This window comes from Salarias fasciatus, chromosome 4, assembly GCF_902148845.1.
Source record: "Salarias fasciatus chromosome 4, fSalaFa1.1, whole genome shotgun sequence".
Lineage (NCBI taxonomy): Eukaryota > Metazoa > Chordata > Actinopteri > Blenniiformes > Blenniidae > Salarias > Salarias fasciatus.
In genome coordinates this window covers 1,563,245-1,582,742 of record NC_043748.1, presented here as the reverse complement: position 1 = coordinate 1,582,742, position 19,498 = coordinate 1,563,245, and the positions used below count along the sequence as shown (strand labels likewise).

At 43.6% G+C, this 19,498-nt stretch overlaps 1 pseudogene; it reads left to right on the top strand.

Annotated features, from left to right (window-relative positions):
* LOC115386653 (ATP-sensitive inward rectifier potassium channel 15-like) overlaps nucleotides 1–10,157 on the top strand; it is a 76,362-nt pseudogene extending 66,205 nt beyond the window's left edge.
* Nucleotides 10,158–19,498: the final 9,341 nt, after the last annotated feature.

Here is a 19,498-nt window from a genome sequence, read left to right as displayed (position 1 = left end):
GCAAAGTGCTTCTCTGACTGAAGAAGGAAACAACGAGAGCATCACATCACAGGTGTGTATCGGAGTGTATCCAACACCGCTTTTACAGCTGCAGTCACTCAGTTAGAGGTTAGAATGGGTGGTACTTTTTTATTCTCGTCGAATATTGCTGTATGTTTTTGGATGATGCTAAATCCATTAAATTCTCAAGCAAGGTGCTTTTATTTTTGTGTTACTTTTTGTTTTTCCCACTCTGAAAGGAGCAGCTCTCTAATTTCACTATATAATGTAGAATGATGACACTGGCTTCTCTATTCTATTCTATTCTATTTATTTTTTGCCAAACATATTACCACAACAGCTTAAAGTATAATAGCTGTCAAAAATGTCATATTTTTTTTAGAAATTTGATGAAGCCTATAATGGAACAGTTTACTAACAGAGTGAAATAATATGATTTGTTTTTTATAACTCTTTCTAAATTAATTTTAAGTGTTGTACCTAAATAATACCTAAACTGGGTGGCATTTCATGCCAATAAAAGGCGGCTACAAAGTAAGTAGTTATGTTGACTGATCAGAAGATGCAGGGATTTTTGGATTAGCGTCGACCTTTGCTGTTTTAGACCGAACTGCCATCTTGTGTTTTCAGTTAATTCGCCTCAGGTAAGTGTGCATTATGGAAAATCGTTAATTCAAATATGTAAATTGCAGTCTTTATCCACTCTTTCATTGAGACAGATCTGTAATAAGAGCAATAAAGAAGCTTTTTAGCTCCACAGACTCAGAATCCACCTCTCGGCTCTGAGTTTGAGCCACAGAAAGGTCACTCGATTGCAACACGAGAAGGTCACATTAACTTTATTACCATCACTTATGGTTTTCTACAAGTCACAGCACAGCAACTTGATGTTTTAGGATTTGCATTGGTAGAATACATATTTGAACAATAATAACAGTTGTGGGGCTTGTTGGTCATGATAGTTGAAGGAAACATTTGGATTGAATCTTTCTTACTAGAAGCACAAAAGCACACAGGTACATGAGCTGGATCTCCCTCGTGTTCTTGCCGTTACGCGGATTGACAGCTCTGGATCAAGAGGACCTGACTGGCAGCTCCGAACCCTCTTCAAGAAGTTCAATGTAATTAAATCTTTTCTCTCCTGCTCTCGTCCTGCGTGGTGTTGACAGCTAGAGTCCTTGGCCAAACGTGCATCTGTCCTGACGAGACGATAAAACATCAGCTGAGACAGAAAAGCATCTCCTGGGATTATCTTCCAGATCAGTCTAGAACGCTGACAGCAGGTCACACCCACAGCTAAAACTCAAAAATACAATTTTACACTCTATCTTCAACATTTAGCAGAGAGCAACTAAGTTTCTGGACTTTTTTTTGTCATTTTTATCATTTATTTATTGAAATAACTTACCAGTGTTACCCAGAAGATGATCATATTTAGAGCCGCTCATAAACACAAACATGAACTGATGCACCGATGATAAATCAGAATTCTGGAGGCCAGGTGACAAAATGTCAGAAAAGTTCAACCTCCTCAGACTTTAAAAATGATTAAAGGGCCACTTCAAACATTAAAACTGATAATTCCACGTGGTTTCTAATAGTGACGAAAAGCCTGAGTGCATATTTAGGAACGAAATCACTCCTGAGTTTCTTCAATACACGTTGCGGTGCTTCATAGACTGGATCTATTAAACATGTTGAACAAACCAGCGGTGTTTTTTTATTTGTTGAGTTTGAGAAAGTGTAAGAAAATATAAAATAACTGCATCATCCACATAAAGTAACATCCTGCAGTGGTTTCAGTGTTGTTGTCAGCAACAGTTTTATATTTTCAGTGTTGGATTATCAGATTCTTTTCTTTTCTCACAGTTCAAATTAACTGAAGTCTTATTGAAAGTCTTTTTCTACTTGAATGCCTTTAATTGAAATATCTGTCCTGTATTTACTGTATAAATCATCTGTCATAACTGAGTTTTTTCAGGATGGAAATGTGTCTCCTTCACATGCACAATAAATTCGGCTGTAATTATGTGTATTAATAAAAGACAATCAACACCAGGACCCTTTGAAAACAACTAGACCACACTACCTGAAGGAACCACAGCTTCATTTAATGTGATAAGCCAACAGTAAAAGCAACTTGAGCTCGAGTGTGAACCGACTTCCTCCCATCACTGAAAGTTATGGCCCTTTGTCTGCCTCGCCGGCGCCACGCTGACACCAGCCAACACAGAGATTATCCATTCACAGCGGGACGGCAGAGGAAAAGGTCAGCAACTATGATTAGTTTATCACACTTCTCTGCCAGAGCACCTGCCGCCGATGAGCCTGAGCGCTCCGGTCCGTCCACAGTCAGCGATTCCACGCTGCTCCTCATCTACTGTTACAGCCTCACCGGATCGCTCCCTCGTCTGCAGTAAATACACCAAATGTCAAATTTGAAGCAAATGGATGGCAAAAGGCTATCAGGGATTTCAGCGCGGCTCTGAAAGCTCGATGACGTCCCCGTTTGAACACGCATGGAAGAAATCATTCTGGCTCAAGGTAGCACAATTAGCTCTCCAGTGTTTATGCAAGCGTCCTTTGAAAGCGCCGTCCTCTCTGGAGCGCCTCTCTATCTCTGTCTAGTAGAGCTTTTTTTTTTATTTATTTATTTTTTTTTCTCTTTGGTGAGTCAGCCAGCACAGAAGGCCAGACATCAATACTTGATCTGCGTCCAAGGCGGCCCGCAGCTACCCAGCTCCACCAGCTGGTCGGGGCAGCTTCGTTGTGGCAGGACGGGGGAGACGGAAGCAGGAAGCGATCCGCGGTGCACAGTCAGCCTCGGGGCGCAGCGAGGGGGCACGAGAGGGATCCAGCCTGAAATATCCCCAAAAAAGAGAAAAATGACAAGAAAAAGAAAAAAAAAAAAACATGCTACCCATCAAGCAGCTGAGGGAGGTGTCCATGTGCTCCTTGTTTGTCGAGTCCCGGGGGTCCAGAATGTGTGAAATCCCTTGTGAGACGACATGAGGCGGGCCAGCATCTGCCACGCAAACTTACTCCCTCCATCTTTCTTTTTTTTTTTTTTTTTTTTTTTTTTTTTTTCCTTCTTCTGGGTCCAGCCTCAGCGGCGTTCAGGCCCTCAGAGACGGATCCGTCTGCAGCCAAAAACCCAACAATGAGGAGGGCTCCCATTCTCATGCTAATCACTACAGAGCAAATATAAACCCACGCTGAAATATTACATCACGAACAGAGTTCATCCTCATCCATCAGTGCCAGGATGAAGAATCGCCGGCGAGAGCAGAGATCAGAGCCCAGCAGGTTTACAGCAGTTGAGGCGCAGATAAATTTTAATTTGGAAAGCGATCCAACAGCGAGCCCTCCCGAACAATAAAAAGCTGCAAATTACAGCTTTTTACATGGTTGTTGGAATCAGTGGAGGAAGACGCACGAAATCGAGAATATTAGACAATATGGATAAATAACTCCTCTGTGGAGGATTACGGCAGCTTTCTTTATAAGATCAGTCATAATGTTAAACCAGTGATTTAAGGTCAAGGTCTGCTTTTTAGCTCAAACTAAATATTTTAATAACGCAGCAGATTTCAGAGAAAAAAAAAATCTGAGAGAAAGTCCTGAAAAAAACTTGACAACAACCCTTGTAGTTATCGCTCAGTCCCTTCTGCCTCTGGGAGAAATGAAACCTCGTTTTTAATTTATTCATTTATTTTTTGGAGTAAATTTCTCAAATGCTGCATTTTCATGAGTTTTTTTTTTCAAGAGGTTGGGCAAAATTGGCAAGAAATGTAAGATTTTTTAAATGTTTTTTTTTTTTTGTTCTGTTTTTCAAATGGCTGCTGTACTTCATCAGTCAATAAGCAGACAGCATTTACTGTTTTTCTTCTCTTCCTTAGTTTGATTTATTACACTTCAAAACAGTTCAGCTTCAGTAGTGTTGGAATGATCATTGAGACTCAACATGTGACTGCAGCAGAAGATGAAAAACTCCATATTCTGGAAATGGAAAACAGGACAGGAAAGAAAAAAAAAACAGGGCTTGTTATTTGTTGCTGTCCAAAATTGAGCAATGAGATCATTTTCTGCTCCTTCTGGTGCAAAGATATCTGTCCGGTGAGGACTCCTGCCCCCGCTACACCTGAATACAAACGAGTCGCCCTCCGCTGTGAGTGTCAAACATACGGGAACTGCTTTGCTGATTTTTTTTTTTTTTTTTTTTTTTTTTGCCAATAGGAACATTTCTCCAGCTGTTATGAAAACTGAAAAGATGTGGTGACGTTTGAAATAATGCCGGAGAGGTGATGATTCAATCCAGCCAAGCATTACAGAATTTTGCAGGTGAGCTTTCAGACAATAAATCCCAGTCGATGTTCCAATTTTATCAAAAAGTAAATGGAAGAAAGTAGCGCATGAATATGTGGCAAAACATGTAAAGAAGCCTCAAACTTCACTTGAAGTCGTTCTGTTGATTTGGCCTTTGGAGTATGATGAATGAATGTTGCAGAGAAAGACAAGTCAGTCAAACGTTGCATAATAAGCTTCCAAAAGCTTCTGAAAAGTTACTTGAGTAAACCTCCTTTCATTGTGTGCTGTCGCAGATAGTGAAGTTGTCTGGCACGTGGCTTTATGGGATGTGTTACAAAATCAATACGCCACAGTCTGAAGCTGTTTGAATTCATTTCAGCAGTTTATTTGACCATTTCATTTTCTTTTTCCATTTTCTGAATTCTGTATTAAAGCGGCCATATTTTGGTAATAAATTCACGAGAATGTCTAATTTTATTGCTTTCGGATTAAAATAAAGCATGTATTTAAATGAACTGGCACTTTGCACAGAAAACTAAAATACTTTGTTGTGTGAGACAATTTCTGTTTATTTTTTTAATGTCTTGATACAACGTATGAGAATCGACTGAGAAATCTTGAATATACAATAGAGGGTCTGTCAAGATTCAGACTCAGGAGCAGACAGAGACACAGCTGATCAGTGTCCAAAGAATGTTTTATTTACAGAATACCGCATGTAGCGGATCCTCGTCACATTTGAAACACTCTGTGCTGATTGTTTTGGCGGCATCCGGCGGAAGCGAGCAGAGATATGACGCTGAAATGTTGAAGAGCGACATGAACACTTTGGAAGAGGAAGCTGGAGGGCGTTAAAGCAGAGAGGCTCTGATAAAACTGAGCGCGAGTCTCCAAACTCCTGTGAAATGTTAACAGCTGCTGGTGAAACACGCAGTCACACACCTGAACACTGAACATACTGTATATACAGTGCATCTGATAGGTTCAGCTATATGTACACACAGCATCACATACTGAAGTATACCCTGTAATGCCACCAGCTTGAAAAGAAACTAGAAGCAGTGTGAACGACTCGGCACGCCGTCTGTTTTCTGAAGAGGAGAATCGAAGCTGCACTGGAGCGACTAACATCACCCAAACGTCTGACTGCCGTCCTCCGTAGCGTTCAGTGCTGCAGCAAAAGGTAAAAAAGTCGAGGCGGGGCTGTCGACTGGATGCTAGGATATGCCGATAGGAAAGTGCCGTTTAGGTATTCCTGAAAGGAAAAACAGAAACAGATCGAGCCTGACAGAAACTAGAGCTGCTCCCAGAAGTCCGCAAATCCACCAGCAGGTCGACGGAATCGCCGTTTTAAAGGCTGAGGTGTGTTTTTGGGGAGAAGTGGAAGGAGTTGGACAAAACACATTCAGGAGTGTGTTTGGGGCTCCTCATCCTGGCCGGGGTCTACAGGTCGAAGGATGAATCGACAGCCAGTCTGTGGGATGCAGAGACAGGCAGGGCCAGGTTTTGAGCCACAACGTCTCTGGAGACTTTTCACATTTTCTCCAGAGTAATCCGATTTGATAATCCAAAGACAAGGGCTGGTAGACAGGAGAGACAACCTGGGAGCTCTGAGGACAGCGTGGGACAAGTGGGTCGAACCACCTCCACTACTCTATAACCCAGACCCTCATGTCACAGCGGAGGAAAGGCTGGAGGCATTCAGAGGTCACTGCCCTTTTAGGCAATACATGTCTTCCAAAACACCTAAATATGGGATAAAAAAACGGGGCAGCATGTGATGCAAACACCACTGAACATGCAGGTTTACACTGGAAATCCAATTGAAGGAGACCCAGAGAAGAATCAGGGAAAAATTCAAATGTTATGTTTCAATGTCATCTAAAATTATTGCTTTATTTGTTGGTCTTTGGAAAGCAGTGAAGTGGTGAAACAAATATAAAAATGCTTGAATATGTATTTTTTCAGAAAAAAAATGAGTGAATTATCCTAAGAGAGGCAAAAAACACCATTGCACTAAATATTGATAGAATAGCTAGTAATTGAGTTAATAATGACAGACTAACAATGATTTTTAGGATTTCTTTGGTTTTGGACATCTTTTGGATAGATAAACATGCACCTGGGTCAAACTGACCCAGGAACATCATTGCTGTTCCGAAAAAATGAGCATAATAGGAGGGTTAAAGTCATTCATTTTTTTTCGTAATTTTACACTTTTCTGTTTTCTCTTTATGAAGATAATTTTCTCCTTTTTGAAGCTTCATTCAACACTTTAACTCCTCTCATCGGTCAAATCTGAGTCATTTCTTTCATTTCTTCGTCTTAAAGTTTGCTCACTTCTTAAGTTTTGATGAACACTTGAACTGCTTTCAATACTAATTATATGTATGTATTATACATTTATTTTAATTATATAAGTTTTACTTCAAATTGATAAGGACAATATTAGAGATAAGAAAGAGAAATTGAACTGGTCTTCACAAAACAGCGAATGTATAATTGGGAAAAAAATAAAATATATTTTTACAGTGTGTAATTATTCAGACCACATCAGACAGGCTTGGAATTTAAGCATGGTTTAATTTTTGATTTTCAGTTTAAAATCAGTACATTTTATCTGGTTGATGAAATGTCATTTTCTCTCATAGAAGATGAAAAAATATTTAGAAATGTGTGAAAAAAATGACTAAGATGCAACAAGAAAATCCAGTCAGTTGGAGTAACTTCAAAAAGAATTGTGGGAATGAAGTCAGAATTCTGAGAGATGTTCATGGAGCCCGTTCAGGTTTAAAAGGTACTACTTGGGCATTTGTAGGCTTCTTTTCTTGAACTCTAAAATGTTCATGTTTTTTATTTATTTGTATCATATGATTACTGTCCAGTTTTTATGATACAAGAATGATTAATGATACAATATATTTAATTTTTTTAAGCTTCTTTCATCGCTCAGACTTTTACTTTCAATTTGTAACCATTTTATTCCTAATTAGAACAAATTAATCCTCTTTATTCGTCCTCTTCATGTAACAATAATACAGAAACACTCGTTTCAGACTGATTTTCTACTCACCACTTGTTTGGTTTTTCAGCTACATTCACACTTTAACCATTTAAATTGCTGTTAACTTCCTATGACAATAACCCAGACTCTTTCTTTCTCCCTTTACTGCCCAGACCGGTCAATACTTGAGCTCCTTTTATTTATTGTTTGTTTATTTATTGTTTATCTTATTATTGTTTCTCAGTGTTTCATTGAACGTCTGCTCATCCTGGACTTCATGTGTCTGTGACACAGAAAGAGAGCGGCCGATATCTCAAGTTTGTCCTTCAGTCCTTTAGCCGGGAGGCAGCAGTGAACCTGGATGTGTGTGTATAACGCAACAACAACCACGACTCGCTGCTGTGTTCAGGGGTTGTAGTTCCCACCTGTGCGCAGGTGGAGGAAGGTGGAGAGAACAAAAAGCCAACCCACATGCAGATCGGCGTTTACAGCCCGGCTTTGTGTCTCATCTCCCGTCCGGCCCGAGCAGCAGCGTGCCAAAGTTCAGGGTTCACAGCTCGGGACAATAGGAGGAAGAAGACACTGAACTAGATGCTGTGGAGCCGCTTCGGCCTCGGCTCACAGGGCGACTGTCGCACCGAGACAAGAGGAGGCTAAATCTGAGTTGCGCTGGAAGGCGCAGCACAGCAGGAGGTGAGCGCCACACAGATTTATCAATCATTATTAGAAATGCTCCTGCAATGGTTCACCGCCAGGTTAACTTTCAACTGTGTCAAAAGTCACTGTGTCCTGTCGGGATGTGGACGCCATGACGGCTCTGTGCAATACTTAATCCACTAATTCTGTATTTTCATACAAATTCATTCAACTCTTCATATTTCCAGAAGATCTGAAGGTAGTCCTAGTTTCAAGGTGAACTGCAGTCAGTATACACTTTGTTCTTCCTTGATTTTGCAATTTTGACACAATAATACACAACATAACAGTAATAAAGACTACTGTGTGATAAAAGGGAAATCAGATTATCAGTGGAAAATTCAACTCTCAGGGTTGGACGATGTCTTTTCCTGTCAGAACTTCTTGTTATTTAATTACTGATTAGTGATCAGGATTTTTTATTTTTTTTTAAACACAATTTAGAACAGAATTCCCTGTGAGTGTAATGGAAATGAACCAAATGGAGAAAATACGCTTCAGTGTTATAATAAACACTAATAATAAAGTATCTGAAAAACACTGGATGGATTATTTGGCACGAGACAGAGCAGGTGTGGAGTTGGTCAAGCTGTTTGAGGGTGGAGGAACCTCCTCCCGAAGACCCTCGATTAGATCGTCTCTGTAATATCCAGCTCATGAGATCAGTTTAGAAGAAGGAAACACTGTCCAAATGGCGACCTTCACATTTACTTGAATGCATTTTATTGAAACAATGTTTTTTTTATTATAAACTTGCTACTGAGACTTTCATATTAAAATTAACAGCTTGGTGAGGAATTCTAAACCTATTCCTGGTCAGATTTTAAGCTTGTGTGCATCATTCAAACGAAGGTCCAACGCTCCTCCTCCTCCTCCTCTTGCTCCGTCAGCTCGTCTGCGGCTGAAGCCGAAGCCAAACCTCCGTTCATTCATCTTCCTCTGACTAGGAGCAGCGTGGCAGGCAGGAAATCGGCGGTCCTGAGGAGGATCGTCAACAAGGACGGCCACAACAACGTGCGCATCGACAACGTGGAGGGCATGGTGAAGCTGTACCTGCACGACATCTGGACCACGGCGGTGGACATGAAGTGGCGCTACAAGCTCACCCTGTTCGCCTCCACCTTCATCATGACCTGGTTCATCTTCGGGGTCATCTTCTACTTCATCGGCATGGGGAACGGCGACTTCGAGCCGGGCCTGAGCTCCAACCACACGCCCTGCGTTCTGAACGTGGAGACGCTGACGGTGGTCTTCCTCTTCTCGCTGGAATCTCAGACCGCCATCGGCTACGGCTTCCGCTGCATCTCCGAGGAGTGCCCGCTGGCCATCTTCACCCCAGTGGCCCAGCTCGTCATCACCGGCCTGGCCGAGATCTTCGTCACCGGCGCCTTCCTGGTCAAGCTGGCGCGGCCCAAGAAGCGGGCGGAGACCATCAAGTTCAGCCAGTCGGCGGTGGTGTGCCGGCGCCGGGGCCAGCTGTGCCTGATGCTGAGGGTGGCCAACATGAGTTAGAGCCTGCTCATCCAGTGCCAGCTGACGGGGAAGCTGTTCCAGTCCAACGTGACGGAGGAGGAGAGCTCGGTGGACTTCCACATGGACTCCAGCGGCGAGAGCCCGTTCCTCATCCTGCCCCTCACCTTCTACCACATCCTGGACGAGCGCAGCCCCCTGTCCGGCCTGACGGCGGAGAACCTGCTCACCCGCGACTTCGAGCTGCTCGTCACCCTCAACGCCGCCATGGAGTCCACGGCGGCCACGTGTCAGAGCTGCACCTCCTACGTCCTGCAGGAGCTCCTGTGAGGCTACGAGTTCAAGCCGGCGCTGTTCAGCACGCCCAGCGGCCGCTACGTGGCCAACTTCAAGTTCTTCGACAAAGTGCAGGCGAGCAACGACCCGGCGTTCGTCAGCAACAACACGGAGAAGCTGAAACTGGAGGACTACAAGAAGGAGTAAACTGTTTATCAGGAAGGCAATGAAATGTTTTTTAGGTAGCAAAGAGACTGAATAGAAAACGTAAAATACAGGAGAAATTCGTAGCAGCTTGACCAGTGAAATGTGATTTGTAGTTGAAAGGGATATATAAGATAAAGTGATCTAAAACTACAAAACAGCGTCAGTGGAGTTCACAGAACAGCATCCCGTTGGACGTTTCTCTGCAGAAGAAGACATAGATGTGAAAGAGAATGTATTTAATGGGTTCAGCAACTTTAATCATTGCAAAAACCACAAAAATGTACACACCTTTACCACAAAATGTCACGTCCTGTGCCCCTGCACCCATGTGGGGGCGCTTGGGTCCTGTTTTGTGTTGGTTTGCCCTCATGCTCTCCTGCCTGGTCACCTGCCTGCTCCTCTTGTTCTCAGTCTGGTCTGTCTCGTTATATCCCTAATGTGCTCCACCTGTCCTGCCCCCCGATTTAAGTCCTGCTCTCCTGGTGCGTCTTGTCGGCTCCTTGTGCGTCTGTCTTCCTGCGTCCGTGTCCCTGCCTGCACCTCAGCTCTGTTTGCCTTTTCAAGAGTTCCTGACCTCCTGAGTTTTCGGAATAAAAGACCCTTTCCAACCGTGCCTGCTGCCTGCACCCTTCCACCCTGCACCCATGACACAAAAATGTGTGAGAATTAGAAAAGTTTAGGCTAATCCACCAGAGTTCACGTCTTAAATTTAAATCTCTGCATTTGTGTTTTTTTCTACCTTGAAATAAAAACCCAGTTACAGTCTGATCCAGTCATTTCAGTTGATACCTGTTTCAGAATGTTGATCATCCTATCATTAAACGTGAAATCAATAATTCATGCGTATCTGTGAATTGGCTTGTGGACTCTTGAAAAATACACGAATGAAAAGTTAACTGAATTTACCAAATGTCACAATACAGATTGTGCTTCTTGCCTTTCAATAAACTGAAGTGATTTAAGCTCCTTGATCACGCAGGAGGTTTTGAATGAATGGGTTTGCTCTGTGCTCACACAGATTAAAAGCAGAAGCCTCTTCAAGGACAAAACTCGTTCCTCCAGCAGCTCGGCTGTTCAGGCTTTCAGGGTTTGTTATGGAAACATGGTGGAGCGACCAGCAAACTGGAGACGAGTGTTTCTGATCCAAACAACATCTCATCTTTTTCTGTCAGAGACAATAAACTACATTTAGCAATAATTCTGTTGTTATTTTTGATATGGAACAACTTTTCTTTGTTGCTTGTCTATCAGCAGCTAGACATCCGATATTTGCTCTGATGGACTGGAGCGACACACACATTCTCACTGTAATTAACGAACGGGTGCAGGAAGCTTTTGGTTTTGTCTGTCAGACTGTACAACTCTACTGTATACGTAGAATATGAGCAACAACCCTGGACAAAATATCCTGCAGTCTTGGTCAATTTATAATGTTCTATTTTTTTATTCTTTTTCCTCAATGCACACATACACGCAGACACACACACACACACACACACACACACACGCACACACATTGTGACATAAACTCCATTCTTCTTCTTTTCCAGCGTCGCTGTTCCTTAATAAAAGACACTCTTTTTTAACCTATTTGTGCCTGTTTTTCTTCTAATTTTTTGGGGGGTTTAATTGAATTGTGCCTAGAAATTGTCTCTTTTTTTTTTGGTTTGGTTTAACCTCAATATGCCTGGAATGTAGCCCTCTTTTTTTTCTTTTCTATCCTAAATTTGTTCTGAATTTCTTCTTCTTTCCCTCTGTCTTCTTTTTCTCCGTCCCCACTTTCCTTTCCATTGTTTTCATTTCCAAATTTCTGTCCAGCTGAGCGAAGTGGATAGAAATCACTTCTTCCAGCTCTTCCGGCTCTTCCCGCTGCAACAGCTGAACAGATTCCTCCACCAGGTCCACCGGCTCGACTTTTTAACTGACTCCACCGGCTGAACCAGCTCTACTGTCTCTACCGGCTCTTCTGTCTCCACCGGCTCTTCTGTCTCCACCGGCTTTTCTGTCTCTACCGGCTCTTCTGTCTCCACCGGCTCTTCTGTCTCCACCGGCTCTTCTGTCTCCACCGGCTCTTCTGTCTCCACCGGCTCTTCTATCTCCACCGGCTTTTCTGTCTCTACCGGCTCTACTGTCTCTACCGGCTCTTCTGTCTCCACCGGCCCTTCTGTCTCCACCGGCTCTTCTGTCTCCACCGGCTCTTCTGTCTCCACCGGCTCTTCTGTCTCCACCGGCTTTTCTGTCTCTACCGGCTCTTCTGTCTCCACCGGCTCTTCTGTCTCCACCGGCTCTTCTGTCTCTACCGGCTCTTCTGTCTCTACCGGCTCTTCTGTCTCCACCGGCTCTACTGTCTCTACCAGCTCTTCTGTCTCCACCGGCTCTTCTGTCTCCACCGGCTCTTCTGTCTCCACCGGCTCTTCTATCTCCACCGGCTTTTCTGTCTCTACCGGCTCTACTGTCTCTACCGGCTCTTCTGTCTCCACCGGCCCTTCTGTCTCCACCGGCTTTTCTGTCTCCACCGGCTCTTCTGTCTCCACCGGCTCTTCTGTCTCCGCCGGCTCTTCTGTCTCTACCGGCTCTTCTGTCTCCACCGGCTCTTCTGTCTCCACCGGCTCGTCTGTCTCCACCGGCTTTTCTGTCTCTACCGGCTCTACTGTCTCTACCGGCTCTTCAGTCTCCACCGGCTCTTCTGTCTCCACAGGCTTTTCTGTCTCTACCGGCTCTACTGTCTCCACCGGCTCTTCTGTCTCGACCGGCTCTTCTGTCTCCACCGGCTCTTCTGTCTCCACCGGCTTTTCTGTCTCTACCGGGTCTTCTGTCTCCACCGGCTCTTCTGTCTCCACCGGCTCGTCTGTCTCCACCGGCTTTTCTGTCTCCACCGGCTCTTCTGTCTCTACCGGCTCTTCAGTCTCCACCGGCTCTTCTGTCTCCACCGGCTTTTCTGTCTCCACCGGCTCTTCTGTCTCTACCGGCTCTTCAGTCTCCACCGGCTCTTCTGTCTCCACAGGCTTTTCTGTCTCTACCGGCTCTACTGTCTCCACCGGCTCTTCTGTCTCTACCGGCTCTTCAGTCTCCACCGGCTCTTCTGTCTCTACCGGCTCTTCAGTCTCCACCGGCTCTTCTGTCTCCACCGGCTCTACTGTCTCCACCGGCTTTTCTGTCTCTACCGGCTCTACTGTCTCCACCGGCTCTTCTGTCTCTACCGGCTCTTCTGTCTCCACCGGCTTTTCTGTCTCCACAGGCTCTACCGGTTCCAGTGGCACCACTGGTTCTGCAGGCTCCACCTGTGGTGGTGTTACCAATGGCTGTACTGGTTCCACTGATTTGACAGGCTCCACCAGTTCCACAAGCTCCACCGGCTGAGCCACTTTCCCTGTCAACAGAATATGTAGAGTAACACTACTGAGTTTGAGGGTTTCTACACACTGTTTTAAATAACAATCAGCAAGTCAAGCTGCTCTGATCTGCTCTGATTTTGAGGAAACAATCAAATTGAAACTTGTGTTTGCGTCACGCAGGTTTGGTATCGAACACCGTCAGCTCACCTGGCTTTACCATGTGTCGCCCCATCGCTTTTTTCGCTCTGGCCTCTCGTCGTCTCTGCACGTGTTCTGCTTCAACAAAAGAAAGAAATCAAGGAAGAAATACGTTTTACATACAATCTGAGACAGAAAAAAAAAAGATTTTTCTTCCATGATGAGTTTCCTTAGCTCAGGAGGAGACCTTACCAGAGTCACCAGCGAAAGACCACCCACGGCATCCCTGAGCCCACAACCCCAGACCTTGTGGGTGCAGCCGGATGGTTTCATCCACGGGGTCGGGTTTGGGGACGGCGGCCTGGGAGACTCTTGATTCTGCAAGAGATCAATCGAGGAAAAGCCTCATTATCACCATTCAGATGCAGCAGCACATCTCAAAAAAAGACAGAGTCTAATTAATTTCAATTCATGCGAAGAAAACTGACAGCCAGTATTAAGCCATGTGTTCTGTTTCAACAAAAGAGAGAAATCGATTAGGAGACTTTACTAGAGTCGCCAGCTACAGTCGGTTTGACGGACTCCGCCGGTTCAACGGCCTCGACCAGCTCCAGAGGCACCACTGGTCGTGCAGGCTCCTCCGGCTCCTCTGGCTCCACCAGCTGAGCCACTTTCCCTGTCAACAGAAAATGTAGAGTCACAGCAGTGAGTCTGAGGGGTTTTATACACTGTTTAAAATAACAATCAGCAAATCAAGCTGCTCTGATCTGCTCTGATTCTGAGGAAACAATCAATTTAAAACGTGTGTTTGCGTCATGCAGGTTTGGTAGGAACATCTTCAGCTCACCTGGCTCCACCCTGTGTCGCCCCATCGCTGCTGTCGCTCTGGCCTCCCTTCGTCTCTGCACGTGTTCTGATTCAACAAAAGAGAGAAATCAAGGAAGAAATAAATTTTACATACAATTTGAGAGAAAAAAAAAAGGTTTTCTTCCATGATGAGTTTCCTTAGCTCAGGAGGAGACCTTACCAGAGTCGCCAGCGAGAGACCACCCACGACATCCCTGAGCCCACAACCCCAGACCTTGTGGGTGCAGCCGGATGGTTTCATCCACGGGGTCGGGTTTGGGGACGGCGGCCTGGGAAACTCTTGATTCTGCAAGAGATCAATCAAGGATAAGCCTCATTATCACCATTCAGATGCAGCAGCACATCTCAAAAAAAGACAGAAATTAATTAATTTCACTTAATGCGATTAAAATGACAGCCCTAATTAAACCATGGGTTCTGATTCAACAAAAGAGAGAAATCGAGGAGGAGACTTTACCAGAGTCACCAGCTGGAGTCGGTTCGACGGACTCCGCCGGTTCAACGGCCTCGACCAGCTCCAGAGGCACCACTGGATCTGCAGGCTCCTCCGGCTCCTCTGGCTCCACCAGCTGAGCCACTTTCCCTGTCAACAGAAAATGTAGAGTCACAGTCGTGAGTTTGGGGGGTTTTATACACTGTTTAAAATAACAATCAGCAAATCAAGCTGCTCTGATCTGCTCGGATTCTGAGGAAATCAATTTAAAACGTGTGTTTGCGTCATGCAGGTTTGGTAGGAACATCTTCAGCTCACCTGGCTCCACCCTGTGTCGCTCCGTCGCTGATGTCGCTCTGGCCTCTCGTCGTCTCTGCACGTGTTCTGATTCAACAAAAGAGAGAAATCAAGGAAGAAATACATTTTACATACAATTTGAGAGAAAAAAAAAAGGTTTTCTTCCATGATGAGTTTCCTTAGCTCAGGAGGAGACCTTACCAGAGTCGCCAGCGAGAGACCACCCACGACATCCCTGAGCCCACAACCCCAGACCTTGTGGGTGCAGCCGGATGGTTTCATCCACTGGGTCGGGTTTGGGGACGGCGGCCTGGGAGACTCTTGATTCTGCAAGAGATCAATCGAGGAAAAGCCTCATTATCACCATTCAGATGCAGCAGCACATCTCAAAAAAAGACAGAGTCTAATTAATTTCAATTCATGCGACAAAAACTGACAGCCTCGGGCTGGACAAATTTTCCATCGCAAAATATACCGCGATATATTTTTATTCAATAACGGTCATATGAGTTTTAAACACATTTCCGATATTTACATATAGTGCAGTCCAGTATGCGTTTCACAATCTTAATTGCTATTCAAGCCGAACAGAAAGCGCCACAAGAGAGTGATCACGCGCTCAGCATTCACACCACAGCTGGCCGTCCTCAGCTCATGCTACAAGCTGAGCTCCACCGCGGTAAGTTTGAGCTCCAAAATGAGAACTCGTGATGGAAACGCGACTGAAAAAGCTTCCACAAGCTAGTTTGTGGCCACGAAATAATAAATCGTGGCCACGAATTAGGTCATTCACTGAACAGTCCACTAAAGTTGGCACAATATTGACAGATACAGACTTTCAGTCTCAATAACTCTTTAAAAAAACGTCAGTAACATACAAAGGGCGCCTCCTTCCCACCTTTGTCAGGTGAACTACATGCTACAAGCTTATTTTTATTAAAAGTATCTGTCTTTCAAGCATTGATTACTATGAGCAGGCGGTAGTGCTGCTGGATTACAGTTTTTCACAATTGCTAAAACACATTTCTTGAAACCTCCATCCATTTTCTCAAAACCTTAAACACAAATCCAAAAATCCACACTACATTCACAAAAACCTCAGACATTTCTGTCAAAATCGAATTATCGCCTCAAAACCAGTTCTCTTGTGATCAAAACCACACTATGCGTTCAGATCTTACACACAGCAAGTAAAAACATGTTCACCTCAGATCGTTCATTAGACTCTACATGAAATAACTGAGGACACAGCAGCAGTCCACACTTTTAAACCTACTGGGTTATTTTCCCAACCCATTTCCTGGGTAGCCCTAGATTTTGTGCAGATTGGGTCACTTTTACCCCAAATTAGATGAATTGTGTTGACCCAGCAGAGTGAGTTGATGATTTGAACAAAATCACCATTTTGAACACTCCTGCAGCTCCTTCTCCTTCTTGCATCTGGAGACTTCTGACAACAAACGCAACAGAAAACTGGAGTCCTGTGTTCTCACAGAAGATTACTGAAATGGCTAAGAAGGAAAAGATATAGTATGAGACATCCCTCTCCCTATGGATGTGTGGCTGTGGCTTAGTGGGTAGAGTGGTGATCTTGTAGTTGTGAGGTTGTTAGTTCAAATCTTTTCCTCTACATGTCAATGAACTGCACTGAACCCCAGCTGGCTTCCAGTGGAGGGTTTGACAGCCTTGCATGGCAGAGGGCACATGTTTCTGAATTCTAAGGGTTTACATTTTTACAGTAAAGTAACCTTCCCAGACCCGCTGATCAATCCTGACCCAGCATCAGGGTCAAATCTTCAGCCCAAACAGCTGGGTAGAAATAACCCAGCATTGGCTCGGTCCCTTTTGGGCCCAGCGCTGGGTCAGCAATTCCACTCAATGTGGGTTATTTTTACAGTAACCAGCAGTTTTCAGAGTGTGTAGTGCACAGAAAATTTTTATTTTACGTATTTGAAATGCATTTAGAAAAAAAAACCCATCTAAGTCAAAGTGATATCTAAATTGACCGTCATAACAAAAAATAAATACAAAAAAAACAAAACAAAAGCACACTACTGCATGGTCCCGGTCCTGGAGATTCAGTCTCCAGCATCTTGTCTTTGTGCACACTTGGTCTGATCACATCATTAGAAATATGTGTGTTCAGTTTTGAGTTGTCGTGTGTAAAAGATGACAGCTGTGTTGGAGTTGTGTTCACATTTTGCTGCCAGTGAGTACAATTTTGCAAAAATGTTGTGAAATGTGTTTAGTGACTGAGAATGTGTCTAAGGTTTTGCAAAAAAGAGCAGATCGGTTTTGAAAATTGAGCATAGGACCTGAACAGTGTTTAAGTTTTTGCCAAAAGAGTGTTTGATTCGAAAAATGAGTTTAGGCCACTGAGAGTTTGGTTCAGGTAATGGGGTTTAGTGTTTTAGCAATTGTGAAAAACTGTAAGAGACTGTGTACAATTTACAAGATGCTGCAACAGTGAAGAGAAATTCCACAAAAAAAGTAAGAAAAAACAGTAGAGGGATTCACTGCAGTGTCACCATAATCACTACAACCTTAAATAATTCTGTACTTCTGAGAACTTTTATTTTTCTTCCTGGTAAGAACCTTTCTTTAAATCTATAATAAAACTATGTTGTAGTATAAAATTTAAAGCTATTAATATTGAAAAGGTGAGTGTATGGCAGTTAGTTCAATTCCCTGTCCCAGTAATATTTATGTTTGTTGTTGCTCACTCATTTTTCTGTTTATTGTAGTAATTCTGAGCACTTTTATTTTTCTTCCTGGTTGAAGCACCTTTGTTTGAATCTATGACAATAACATAACTGTATTTAAGTGTAAAGTTAAAACTATTTATATTGAAAAAGGTTAACCTTACGTTTATTTGACAGTGATTTCATATTTCTGAAATAAAAGGTAAACATTTAATTTACTGTCATTTTTTTTTTTATTTTATACTGGAGGAGCTGCCTGGATAAATAATTTCTAGTTTTACAGGTCGTACATTATGTGCATGATTCTTAACAGTTTTTCTGAGGCTTTTGTATTATTTATATCGATATCGGAATTATATCGTATTGACCGAAATTAAGACCTACATCATGATAAAATTTTTGGCCATATCGTTCAGCCCTATGACAGCCCTAATTAAACCATGTGTTCTGATTCAACAAAAGAGAGAAATCGAGGAGGAGACTTTACCAGAGTCACCAGCTAGAGTCGGTTCGACGGACTCCGCCGGTTCAACGGCCTCGACCAGCTCCAGAGGCACCACTGGTCCTGCAGGCTCCTCCGGCTCCTCTGGCTCCACCAGCTGAGCCACTTTCCCTGTCAACAGAAAATGTAGAGTCACAGTCGTGAGTTTGGGCAGTTTTATACACTGTTTAAAATAACAATCAGCAAATCAAGCTGCTCTGATCTGCTCGGATTCTGAGGAAATCAATTTAAAATGTGTGTTTGCGTCATGCAGGTTTGGTAGGAACATCGTCAGCTCACCTGGCTCCACCCTGTGTCGCTCCGTCGCTGCTGTCGCTCTGGCCTCTCGTCGTCTCTGCACGTGTTCTGATTCAACAAAAGACAGAAATCAAGGAAGAAATACATTTTACATACAATTTGAGAGGAAAAAAAAGGGTTTTCTTCCATGATGAGTTTCCTTAGCTCAGGAGGAGACCTTACCAGAGTCGCCAGCGAGAGACCACCCACGACATCCCTGAGCCCATAACCCCAGACCTTGTGGGTGCAGGTGGATGGTTTCATCCACGGGGTCGGGTTTGGGGACGGCGGCCTGGGAGACTCTTGATTCTGCAAGAGATCAATCAAGGAAAAGCCTCATTATCACCATTCAGATGCAGCAGCACATCTCAAAAAAGACAGAAACTAATTAATTTCAATTAATGCGATTGAAACTGACAGCCCGAATTAAAGCATGTGTTCTATTCATTTATGTGTTTATTTATTTGACAAGGATATTACACAATAAATGTATTGCACAGACCAGATATAGCTAGAAGCTAATTTTCATCTTCTGATTCAATAAAAGTGAGAAATCAAGAGGAAAATGGTGGCAACTCGCTGGAAATCTCCTCATGAACTCTCTATCCGCACCTGGACTCTTTCATTTCTGGACGTCGTATACATGGAACTCTCTACAGCTCGTGTTAATGGAGCCTCGAAGAGGAAAACTTTTTACTCTTTGCTTGGGATCGCTGAATTCTTGAAACGAATATTGCTTTTGCTCTAACTCTCCTCTACCCTGACTCAAAGATGTTCTTCATCATTCATACCTGTACCTCACCGGATGTGTCAACTAGTTGTCTGTCCTTGTGTTTGTTTGTCCTCTGTGTTTTATGTCTACCCCCTCCCGGTATCCTATATCCATGTTTGTTTGTTTGTTTTTTCTTCTCACTCGTTGTTTGTTCATATTTGCGCTATGTTCATTGGCGTGTTCTGTGCCTTGGGCATTTTGTGACCATGTAATTA